The 13,051-nt window shown below is 45.8% G+C and overlaps 1 pseudogene; it reads right to left on the reverse strand.

Annotated features, from left to right (window-relative positions):
- Positions 1-528: 528 nt before the first annotated feature.
- Positions 529-13,051, reverse strand: part of LOC141128939 (cytosolic phospholipase A2 gamma-like) — a 99,827-nt pseudogene continuing 87,304 nt past the window's right edge.

Here is a 13,051-nt window from a genome sequence, read left to right on the forward strand (position 1 = left end):
AATCTATCCCCTATTTTGTAGATGCTATAACTTGTGTAAACCAATCGATATACACTTTTTTCGTTTTTTTTTTAGCAAAAATAGAAGAATACATATCGGCCTAAACTGAGCTCTATGTGGGGAAAAAAAAAAAAAGACAACAATTTTGTTTGGGTACAACGTCGCACGACCACACAATTGTCAGTTAAAGTGACGCAGTGCTGAATCGCAAAAAAAGTGCTCTGGTCAGGAAGGGCGTAAATCCTTCCGGGGCTGAAGTGGTTAAGTAGTCCCAAAGAGATACATTCTAGGGCCAAAACTCCATTGGGACAGTTACAGTTTTAGAAGTTGTTGCAAAACCCTCTCGCTTTAACCAAAACACACCCACAGCCGAATATTACTATTACAGCATAAACCTTTAATATACATTCCTATCCTATGTACAGAAAGGAGACAAACATGGTATTTTAACAAAGTAAAAATTTTATTACCAGATACAATACTTGATTTTGTAATATTGAAATACATTTAGATAAACATTGGAACCCCTTACCAAAAGACCCTTGCCAGGAAAATAGGTGGATATGCCTGATAACCCCCAACCACCAGTGTCAGAACCCAAGATGTCCATCTTACAATTGCATACAGAAAAAGTATATCTAGTGGTACTTGGTCACATTCAAATATTCATTTATACAACTTTGTCAATGGGATCCTGAGGATTTTGAACATATACATCCTAAATAATTCAGCAAATTTCTTTGAAAACAACTTTTATTAGTTTGTCTTAATGGTCCTCTAAAGATTTTATGCAAAGTTGCGGACATTGCCCATTAGGTCTAGGACATCTCCCTCTTGTTACGCCACATCTCCTTCTTGTTACTCCTCCAAACACATTGTTGTATTTTGACTCGGATCTCCTCCATGTTGCTCTCCACGTTTTGCTTTGCTATGTCCAGCAATTCATTTATCATAGATGTGTCATATAAAGGAACACGTGCAGTATACTTCTTGTTTAGTCTGTATAGATTTTCAGCCTCTGAAAGAAATGTGCATCAGATTGTGTAATGAAATAAAGAACAATGGAAATATCAATGAGATTTTTATACCAAAAAAAAAAAAAAACTTCTCCGGTATCTTTCAAAACAGGCCTGCATATATTTTGACAACCTTTTTTTAATGAAACATTTATAGTTTATTCACAAGAAAGCCTACATTTCTGTGCTTTAGTTCAGTTCATGTCAATGGGAACAAAAATGGAATGTTGCAATACTAACCATGATGACAATGCATTTCAGGAGCGTGTCCCCCCTTCATCAAGGCTTGATAAAGGGGGATACACACCCGAAACACATTGTCATCACAGTTACTGATAAGACACCAAGCTGTTCTGTGTCGTCCAGCAGCTCGGCATTTGTTCTCCTAGTAGCCATTGGCTTCCATTCACTATGAGCAAAGCTGATCCATCCAGTCTTGGAATCCATGTGTCTGGTGCCCTGCATGTAGATTAGGGGCCGGCCACATAGATTAGGGGGATGGCACCCCTGCATGAGTGGCCGCCACTGGTAGTAGTGGTGTCTACTACAGTGATTACCAGCTTCTAAAGCGATCAGACGGGTATGACATATACAGAATTGCATTGGTCCAAGCTGGAACTATGCAAGCATTGCTTTTTTCAGGGGGGAACAGTTCCGGCACCTCCAGCACTAAATTTATGTAATGGCAAAAGGGTGCTGGGGGTGTGCTGGAGGGTATATTGATGATTGCCACTGGGGGATCTATTGTTGCTGGGAGGGGGGTCCATTGTTGTTGAGCGTTATCTACTGTTGAGAGAGATGTCTATTGATGCTGGCTGCTGGGAAATTTGCTGTTGCTGCTGGGGGTCTATTGTTGCTGGGGGGGGGGGATTTTTGTTGTGGGGGGCATTGTTGTATGAGGGAGCTATTGTTGCTGGGGGATCCATTTTGCTGCTAATAAATTCTATACAAATTTATTAGCGCCACAGAATGATACTTCTATTCTCTAAAAGGGGTGGTACTGGGAGGTGGGTAGTGGGTGGAACCAAGGGACGGTGCTCGGAGGTGGGTAGTAAAAAGGGGTGACTTAGAAGGGGGGGGTTTCTGCCCCTATTTGAGAAAAAAAGCCCTGTATGTAATATGCAGCCTATAGCATCCATCAAGCTCATAATACAGAGAGTGAGACAACTCCATGAATACACAAGTCTTATTACAGGACTTTACTCTGTAAACTCACCTCCACAAGTCTGGGTGTTGAACAGAGGAAAGTGCATCACATCGGGCGTCTCATGTCCATCTCCTTCAAAGATGTAGCAGCTTTTAGTTGGAGGGTGCTCATAACGTTCGTTGGTATTTACTGGAAAGGGAATCTGGTGATCCCTACAGTATTCAGCTGTTCTTTTCACAGTCTAAAGAAAAAAAAAAAAAAACCAACACATTAAAAATGAACCCATTGTACTCAAATAGTAATGATGGAACAAGCCTAGGTTCAGTTTATGAACAGTTTTGCAAATCGTACTCAAAATTCAGTGAACCCCATTGAACTCTTGGGAGGCTATGCTCTACAGCCGTGGCCAAAAGTTTTGCGAATGACACAAATATTACATTTTCACAAAGTCTGCTGCCTCAGTTTCTATGATGGCAATTTGCAGTCTCCAGAATGTTCTAAAGAGCGATCAGATAAATTGCAAAGTCCTTCTATGAAAATGAACTTAATCCCGTGAATAAACACTTCAACTGCATTTGTGAAGAAGGAAGGGCCGTCTTTAATATTGATTGGGCCCTGGGCAAACATTTTCTGGAGCCCCCCTCCATGCAATTTCTCTCTCCACCTGCTCTGAGACATACAATAAATATCAGTTAGACTCCGTTTACTGAATCAGATCAGGCAGCAATTGCGATTAGTTGCCAGACATTACAGCGTATCATTACCGCTCACTGACTGCTAGAGGTTACAGCACACATTATGGCTCACTGATTTTTTGCTAGAGGTTACAGCACATAACTTCTGCTTGTTGATTAGTTGCTAGAGATTACTGTACATCAATACTGCTCACTGATTGGTTGCTAGAGGTTACTGCATATCCTTACCACTTAATGATTGGTTGGAAGAGGTTAGTGCACATCATTACTGCTCACCAATTGGTTACTAAAGTTTATAGCACTCACTGCCTGCACACCATGGACTGGGGAGGTGAGGGGACCCATCAATAGTCAAAAAACCCTAGGACTCCTGGGATCAATGGCAATGCTGGGGGAGGGGGGTGATCAGTGGCAACGCTGGGAGGTTGATGGGATCAGTGGTGGGGGGGGGGGTGGGATTAGTTAGGAGACAGAACACTGTGGCAAATTCTGAATCATGTAGAGCAAAGCTGGAAATCTTTCGCAAGTATATGGTGGGGGAATCTACACTGACCACCAATGTAATGGGAAATTTACACTGACCACCAATGTGAGGGGGAATATACAATGACCTCCATGTAAGGTGACACTTCTGCACCGACCACCAGTGTAAGGGCAATTCTGCACTTACCACCAATGTAAAGGGAAATGTAAACTGACCACCAATGTAATGTAATGTGGGATTTTACAGATAAAGGGGGATTTCTACACTGGCCACCAATGTAAGGGGGGGGGTTACATTCACCACCAATTTAAAGGGGGCTTCTATATGGACCACCAATATAAAGGGAGGATTCAAAACTGACCACAAATGCAAGTTTGGATTTTTTACCAATTAACAATATGAAGAGGAGTTTCTACAGTGGCCACCAATGTAATGGGGATTTACACTGACCACTAATGTAATAGGAGCATTCACAGTAACCACCAAAGTAAGGAGGGATTTACATTTAAGGAGGACCTTAACACTGGCCACTAGTGTGAATGAAAGGATTGCATAGTGTGTTGGGAATCCATGCAAAATCGCTTTCCTGACACCACAGAAATGTGCTGCCCTTTAGCAGATACACAGCAGTTCCATTAATTGTTAATGATGCCCTCACACATCGGCTGAAAGGTATTCACATGCTCCAAAATTCAGTGCTGTGGCTCCATCTTATTTTGTAAAGGGTTCCATCTCCAATTTGCTTACCTTTGCAGAACAGGCTGATGTTGGGCTGAATGACCACAGTTGTAGGCAGGACTTTCAAGCATGTCCCTTTACCTCCCCAGTGGGCAGGATTCAGCAGAAGTGATGGTGGATATGACCTCAGGGGGGCATGATATACATCTAAATGCCACCTCCATTAACCACTTACCGACCGGCGCCTGTACACATACGTCAGCACTAGGGATGAGCTTCGTGTTCGAGTCGAACCCATGTTCGACTCGAACATCGGCTGTTCGATCGTTCGCCGAATTGCGAACGTTATGGGCCGTTCGCGCTAAATTCGTGTGGCGCGTCACGGCCCATAATTCACTGCGGCATCGCAGTGCATTGCTGGCTGATGATTGGCCAAGCATGCACTATGACCCGCATGCTTGGCCAATCACAGCGCCGTTAGTAGAGAGAGCTGTAATTGGCCAAAGCCAGGGTGGCTTTGGCCAATTATGGCTCAGGGGATTTAGTACACACCCCACACTATATAAGGCCGCCTGCACGACGGCCCTGTGTAGTGTGTGTTCCGGTGTGCTGAGAGATAGAGAGAGAGAGAGACAGTGTCATTTGATTTGAGTTAGATAGATTAGGCAGAACAGTCAGTCAGTTAGCTGCACTTACAGTGTATTGTGTATATATATGCATCCCAGGTGTTGCATATATATATATATATATATATATATATATATATATATATATATATATATATATATATATATATATATATATACACTGTATTCAGTTTAGCTAGATCCGTTCCTGTTATCTTCTATCTAGACTATTTACATTTAATGCAGTGCGTCCTGCTCACAGTGTTCAGCTAGATCCGTTCCTGCTATTTACATTTAGTTCAGTGCGTCCTGCTCACAGTGTTCAGCTAGATCCGTTCCTGCTATTTACATTTAATGCAGTGCGTCCTGCTCACAGTGTTCAGCTAGATCCGTTCCTGCTATTTACATTTAGTTCAGTGCGTCCTGCTCACAGTGTTCAGCTAGATCCGTTCCTGCTATTTACATTTAGTGCAGTGCGTCCTGCTCAGTGTTCAGCTAGATCCGTTCCTGCTATTTACATTTAGTGCAGTGCGTCCTGCTCACAGTGTTCAGCTAGATCCGTTCCTGCTATTTACATTTAGTGCAGTGCGTCCTGCTCACAGTGTTCAGCTAGATCCGTTCCTGTTATCTTCTAGACTATTTACATTTAGTGCAGTGCGTCCTGCTCACAGTGTTCAGCTAGATCCGTTCCTGCAATTTACATTTAGTGCAGTGCGTCCTGCTCACAGTGTTCAGCTAGATCCGTTCCTGCTATTTACATTTAGTGCAGTGCGTCCTGCTCACAGTGTTCAGCTAGATCCGTTCCTGCTATTTACATTTAGTGCAGTGCGTCCTGCTCACAGTGTTCAGCTAGATCCGTTCCTGTTATCTTCTAGACTATTTACATTTAGTGCAGTGCGTCCTGCTCACAGTGTTCAGCTAGATCCGTTCCTGCAATTTACATTTAGTGCAGTGCGTCCTGCTCACAGTGTTCAGCTAGATCCGTTCCTGCTATTTACATTTAGTGCAGTGCGTCCTGCTCACAGTGTTCAGCTAGATCCGTTCCTGTTATTTACATTTAGTGCAGTGCGTCCTGCTCACAGTGTTCAGCTAGATCCGTTCCTGCTATTTACATTTAGTGCAGTGCGTCCTGCTCACAGTGTTCAGCTAGATCCGTTCCTGCTATTTACATTTAGTGCAGTGCGTCCTGCTCACAGTGTTCAGCTAGATCCGTTCCTGTTATCTTCCTACTGACAGGCAGGCTTGTCTGGTTACAGTATATAAAGCTACTTGAAGAAAATTACAGGTGTTCTATCCCAGCTTAGTGCAGCTACAGGCCATTAGTATGTCTGGAAGGCCAAGAAGGAGAGGCAGACAGTCACAAGCCAATAAGAGAGGGCAAGCAGGCTCTGTGTCTAGTGCTGGTCGTGGAGACGGTGCATCCTCATCAGCACGTGGCCATGGGACACGCTTGGCCTTTTTTTCGGCAGCTGGCCGTGTTGAGCCGCAACATGCGGAAGACTTGGTCGAGTGGATGACCAAGCCGTCCTCATCCTCCTCATCCTCTCTCACCCATGCCCAGGGTGCTTTGTCTGGCAAAGCAGCGGCCTCTTCCCTCAGCTCAATGTCATCAGTGACTCCTTCCCTAGCTCCACCATGTCCTCATGAGGATTCCCTCGAACTGTTTGACCACAGTGTTGGGTACATGCTCCAGGAGGATGCCCAGCGTTTGGAAGGCTCTGATGACGATACTGAGCTCGATGAAGGCAGTAACATGAGCACGGACAGAGGGGGTGCCCAAGAAGGACAGCAATCTGGCAGTCATGCTCCCCCTGCTGCAGCATACTGCCAGGTTTGCTCCAGTGATGAGGAGGGAGGGGATGATGAGGTCACTGACTCAACGTGGGTGCCTGATAGGAGAGAGGAGGAGGAGGAGGAGGAGGAGGAGGAGGAGGAGGAGGAGGAGGAGGAGGAGGAGGAGGAGGAGGAGGAGGCGGCGGCACATCACCAACGAGGCAGGATGCCCTCCAGGGGCCAGCCTAAGGGCAGCACATTGACTGCATCACACCCCAAAGCTCCACATGTGCAGGGCGCTGCAGTCTCTGCGCGTTATTCAAAAAGTTCTTTGGTGTGGGCCTTTTTTGAGACGAGTGCATCAGATCGCACCGCTGCTATTTGCAACATATGTCTCAAGCGTATCTCGCGTGGCCAAAACATCTCCCGCTTGGGTACCACATGCTTGACCAGACATATGTTGACCTGCCATGCAGTTCGTTGGCAAGCGTATCTAAAAGACCCACACCAAAGAACAAAGAGGATCTCTCCTTGCTCCTCATCAGCTGAGATTTCCAACCCCACTAGACCTTCAGTCCTCTCTGAGACCTGCAGTGAGAGGAATGAAGGTATAGAATTAGGTGTGTCACAGCCAAGTACTTGTGGGCAATCTGCTTTTGGTACACCGACGTCAGATTGTACCAGGCAAATTTCCCTGCCCCAGCTGCTGCACCGCCGAAAGAAGTTTGCTCCCAGCCATCCACATGCCCAGCGGTTGAATGCTAGCTTGGCAAAATTGCTAGCACTTCAACTGCTGCCTTTTCAGTTGGTAGACTCTGCCCCCTTCCGTGAGTTTGTGGAATGTGCGGTTCCTCAGTGGCAGGTACCCAAACGCCACTTTTTCTCACGGAAGGCGATTCCGGCTCTCTACCGGCATGTGGAAGGCAATGTCCATGCCTCGCTGGACAGGGCGGTCAGCGGTAAGGTGCATATTACCGCTGACTCATGGTCCAGCAGGCATGGACAGGGACGTTACCTAAGTTTCACGGCGCATTGGGTGACTCTGCTGGCAGCTGGGAAGGATGCAGGACAAGGTGCAGTAGTGTTGGAGGTTGTTCCGCCACCACGCCTCCAAAATGCTGATTGTGACACACCTCTCTCCTCCACCCCCTCCTCTTCTTCTTCCTCTATGGCCTCTTCCTCGGAACCAGCGGTGCTCCGTAGGCGTTCAAGGGGCTACGCAAGTACGCAGGCCAAAAGATGCCATGCGGTGCTTGAGCTGGTGTGCTTGGGGGACAGGAGCCACACTGGGGCAGAGGTTTTGTCAGCTCTGCAGGGGCAGGTTCAGAGGTGGTTGACGCCACGCCAACTTAAGGCAGGAATGGTGGTTTGCGACAATGGCACCAACCTCCTCTCTGCCCTCCGACAGGGACAAATGACCCATGTGCCCTGTTTGGCTCACGTCCTTAACTTGGTGGTGCAGCGGTTCTTGGGCAGGTACCCGGGCTTACAGGATGTCCTGAGGCAGGCCAGGAAAGTCTGTGTGCATTTCCGCCGGTCATATAATGCCAGTGCTCGGCTGACGGACCTCCAAAAGGAGTTTAACCTGCCCAAGAACCGCCTAATCTGTGACATGCCCACCAGGTGGAACTCAACGTTGGCCATGCTGCAGCGGCTGCACACGCAGCAGAGGGCCATCAATGAGTACCTGTGCGACTATGGCACCAGGACAGGGTCAGGGGAGCTTGGTTTTTTTTCCCCACGCCAGTGGGCCATGATCAGGGATGCATGCACTGTCCTGTCACCATTCGAGGAGGCCACGAGGATGGTGAGCAGTGACAGTGCATGCATCAGTGACACTGTCCCCCTTGTCCACCTGTTGGAGCACACGCTGCGTGGAATAATGGACAGGGCACTTGAGGCAGAACAGAGGCAGGAAGAGGAGGACTTCCTTAGCTCTCAAGGCCCCCTTTATCCAGACAGTGTTCCTGCGTGCCCGCCGATCACACAGGAAGAGGACGAGGAGGAAGAGGAGGAGGAGGAAGATTGTGTCAGTATGGAGGTGGAGCCTGGCACTCAGCATCAGCAGCAGTCTTTAAGGGATCAGTCCCAAGAAACACATGGACTTGTACGTGGCTGGGAGGAGGTGGCTGCGGACCATGTCGTTCTTAGTGACCCAGAGGACTCCGGACCGAATGCCTCAGCAAACCTACGCTGCATGGCCTCCCTGATCCTGCAAAGCCTGCGTAAGGATCCTCGTATTCGTGGTATCAAGGAGAAGGACCAATACTGGCTGGCAACCCTCCTTGATCCACGTTACAAGGGTAAGGTTGCGGACCTTATCTTGCCATCGCAGAGGGAGCAGAGGATGAAACATCTTCGGGAGGCCTTGCAGAAAGGTCTGTGCAACGCGTTCCCAGAGACTGGGAGGTTACAAACTCCTGTTTCTGGACAACGTGTTGCTGAGGCTTCGGTCAGTCAAAGGAGCGGTGGAGAAGGTGGCCGTCTGACCGATGCGTTCAGACAATTTTTTGGTCCGCAGCCCCAAGGTATGATCGGTTCCAGCAACCATCGCCAGCGTCTGTTTTATATGGTGCAGGAATACCTAGGGGCAAGATCAGACTTGGACACCTTTCCCACCGAAAATCCTCTGGGTTACTGGGTCTTGAGGATGGATCACTGGCCAGAGCTTGCACAGTATGCAATTGAGCTACTGGCCTGTCCTGCATCCAGCGTTCTTTCGGAACGCACATTCAGTGCTGCTGGAGGCGTGGTAACCGATCACAGGGTGCGTCTGTCCACCGACTCGGTCGATCGGCTGACCTTCATAAAAATGAATGAGTCTTGGATCACCACCAGCTACCAAGCACCTGATGCTGATGTAACCGAATAATTTTTTTTGAAATCTCAGATCCCTTCAAAGACTGCCTATGCTGATGCTGAGTGACTATCCCTGAGTAATTATCCTCTTCCTCCTCAATCATCACGCTGATAGCTTGTAAGAACATTTTTGGTTCTGGGCGCCACCACCAGTGCCTAAGGCCCAATTTTTCAGCCCCTGTTTAACAGGGGCGTGTAATTACAATTTTTGATGTAATACTTTGCAGCAGGGCTCGTTCCTGCATTCCAACTAGAGTGTCTGTGAGGGGTTGCAGTGTTGTGGCACCAGCACCAGTGCCTAAGGCCTAATTTTTCAGCTCCTGTTCAACAGGGGCATGTAATTACAATTCTTGATCTAATATTTCACAGCAGGGCCCTGTGAGGGCTTACAGTGTTGTGGCCACAGCAATACCTAAGGCCCAAATTTCTGCTGAGTATATAGGGCAGGACCCTACTTTCAAACATCTAACTTACAAATGACTCCTACTTGCAAACGGAAGGAGACAACAGGAAGTGAGATGAAATCTACCCCTAGGAAGGGAAATTCTCTCCTGTAAGAGTTAATATGGGAAAACAATTTCTCCTTTCCACTGATGCTTTCCAATCCTTGTTCCACAAAAAAACCCAAATTTTCAAAAAACATTTTTCATTGGGACAAAAAAGTGAGGTGAAATCTTCTAAAGAGGAGGAAAGACAGCAAAACAAATGTCACAGGGGTGATAACCCTTCCCTATGTTTTCCAAAAAGCTTAGAAAAGATTTTTTGGCTGGAGCTAAACACGTTAAAAATGTTCAAAATTACAAACAGATTCTACTTAACAACAAACCTACAGTCCCTGTCTTGTTTGCACTGCTGTTCAGAGTATATAGGGCCTGGTGGCCCCACACCTTTCCTTATTTTAATTTGGGTGCGGGGTTCCCCTTAATATCCATACAAGACCCAAAGGGCCTGGTAATGGACTGGGGGGTACCCATGCCGTTTGTCTCACTGATTTTCATCCATATTGCCAGGACCCGACATTACATTAAACCCGCAAGCAGTTTTAAATGAGATTTTTTCCTTTAAAAATGACATTTGGTGCAGGGACTGTTCTAAACATGGGAAACACGCGTCACTTTACAGGCATACTATAGACACCCCCCAGGTACGATATTTAAAGGAATATTTCACTTTTTTTTTTTACTTTAAGCATCATTAAAATCACTGCTCCCGAAAAAACGGCCGTTTTTAAAAGTTTTTTTGCATTGATACATGTCCTCTGGGGTAGGACCCGGGTCCCCAAACCCTTTTTAGGACAATACCATGCAAATTAGCCTTTAAAATGAGCACTTTTGATTTCGAACGTTCGAGTCCCATAGACGTCAATGGGGTTCTAACGTTCGTGCGAACTTTCGGTCCGTTCGCGGGTTCTGGTGCGAACCGAACCGGGGGGTGTTCGGCTCATCCCTAGTCAGCACTTTGAAGGTGGATATCTCGGTAACGGCAGCAGCTGCTGCCACAACCGAGGTATTCACCTTTACAGGAGCCGGTTGTGTTTCCGATAATGGTGGTCTCCGCAGCGGGTTCGGCACGAGATCACCGTTATTAGCGACGGGAGAGGTGCCACCCCCCTCCCGCCGCTCTCCGGAGCCATCGGTAGCGGCGGAGGTGATCAGGACCTGTCAATTCCTCGGTATGGAGACGAGTGAGGCCAAGATAGCCCCCACCCATCTCCATACCATACCATTTCCCCTAAAAGGCATAATTTTTTTTTTTGCATTAAAGTCCAAATATGAGATCTAAGGACAAATCTCATTTAAGGAGGACCTGTCACGCTTTTTTTCTATTACAAGGGATGTTTACATTCCTTGCAATAGGAATAAAAGTGATCTTTTGTTTTTTTTGTTTTTTTTTTTAAAGCGCCCTGTCCCAATGAGCACACAGAAGCGAAAGCATATGTGAGTAGCACCCGCATATGAAGACGGTGGTCAAACCACACATGTGAGGTATCACCACGACCGGTAGAGCAAGAGCAATAATTCTAGCCCTAGACCTCTAACGCAAAACATGCAACCTGTAGAATTTTTTTTAAAATGTCGCCTATGGAGATTAAGAGTAAAAGTTTGACACCATTCCAAGAGCGGGCGCAATTTTGAAGTGACATGTTGGGTATAAATTTAATTTGCATAACATTTCACAATAAAAAAAAAAAAAAAAAAAAATTGGCTAACTTTACCGTTTTATTTTTTATTCAAAAAAGTGAATTTTTTTCCAAAAAAAGTGCACATAAAAGACTGCTGCGCAATTACGGTGCGAAAAAAAGTATTGCATCAACCGCCATTTTATTCTCTAGGGTGTTAGAACCCCCAAACATTGTTTTTTTTTTTTTTTCTAAGTAATTTTCTAGCAAAAAAAACCTGTTTTAAACATGTAAACACCTTAAATAAAAAAAACGAGCCTAGTCCTTAAGTGATTAACGTATCAATGCCGCTGGTCCGCAGCTATTTATATATTAATGCTGCCGTGATTTACATGTAAACACAGGGTATGCAGGTGAGTCATCTGTACATGGCAATAGGGCAGAGCTGGGCAGCATTAGTAACAGAACTTCACAATGAGATATCGGGACACAGCACGGGACTAAAACTTCAAGGGAAAAAGCAATTTAGACTGGAATAGTTGGAAAGTATGAGGCATCTGCTTTGGGCCCTACAATGATGGGGCCCAAAGCAGCTGCCGCTTTTGCCCTGCCTTAAAGATGGTCCTGGAAGAAGGGTTCAGGGCGCCCAAGAAAACCCAGCAAGTGCCAGGACCTCCTCTTACAGTGAATTCAGCTGCAGTATTGGAACACCACCAGTGCAGAGCTTACCCAAGAATGGCAGCAGGCAGGTGTGAGTACATCGGCACGCGCAGTGAGGAGATTTTGAGGATGGCCTGGTGTCAAGAAGGGCAACAAAGAAGCCACTTCTATTATGATGGAGCACCTTCTCATAAAGGCAAAACGTGATAACCAAGTGTCTTGGGGAACAAAACATGGACATTTTGGGTCCACAGCCAGGAAACTCAAACCTTAATCCCATTGAGAACGTGGTCAATCCTCAAGTGGCAGGTTGAGAGAAAAAAAACAAAAAAACAAAACACCCCCTCACAAATTCTGATAAACTGCAAGCATTGGTTATGCAAAGAAATACAATGGATAGTGGCACAGGTTATAGTATATAGCATGAGATTAGAGTCCATACAAATTTCCTCACACAGAGCCTAACAGCTCAAAAGGACAACAGTCTATGCAGACAGGGCAGCCGAAGCCGACTCCAAACATGGAGAGAAAACAAACAGGAAGCAGACGCCTCTTAGTGAAGACTGTATAGTTTTATAGACAAAGTGCATTAAAAACCCTCACATTTAGGTAACAAACTATTGAAGCTTGCTGTGGCTGCAACCGTTCGTATTAATGACATCGACCCTTCAGTAAGTCCATCCGGTTATGATTGTTACTTTCCCCACCATCCATTTTATGGATTCATTTTTAATTAATTACATTTTTTTGGAACTGATGATTTCAGATTTTTACATGTGACTTGCTATGTAAAGGTTTGTGAATTTCAACAGAAACATCGCTGGTAACATAACATATCTATATATTTAGTACATTGTATGGATTCATTGCTAACAATTTATTTAGAACATAAATTTTCTGCTAAAATTTTTTTATATAATATCCAATTTATCTTTGCATTGGAGATCCATGGCTATTGTTACATATTGCTATACAGTGACCATACTGAGGGATA

The sequence above is a fragment of the Aquarana catesbeiana genome, linkage group LG01, assembly GCF_042186555.1.
Source record: "Aquarana catesbeiana isolate 2022-GZ linkage group LG01, ASM4218655v1, whole genome shotgun sequence".
NCBI classification, from domain to species: Eukaryota; Metazoa; Chordata; class Amphibia; order Anura; family Ranidae; genus Aquarana; species Aquarana catesbeiana.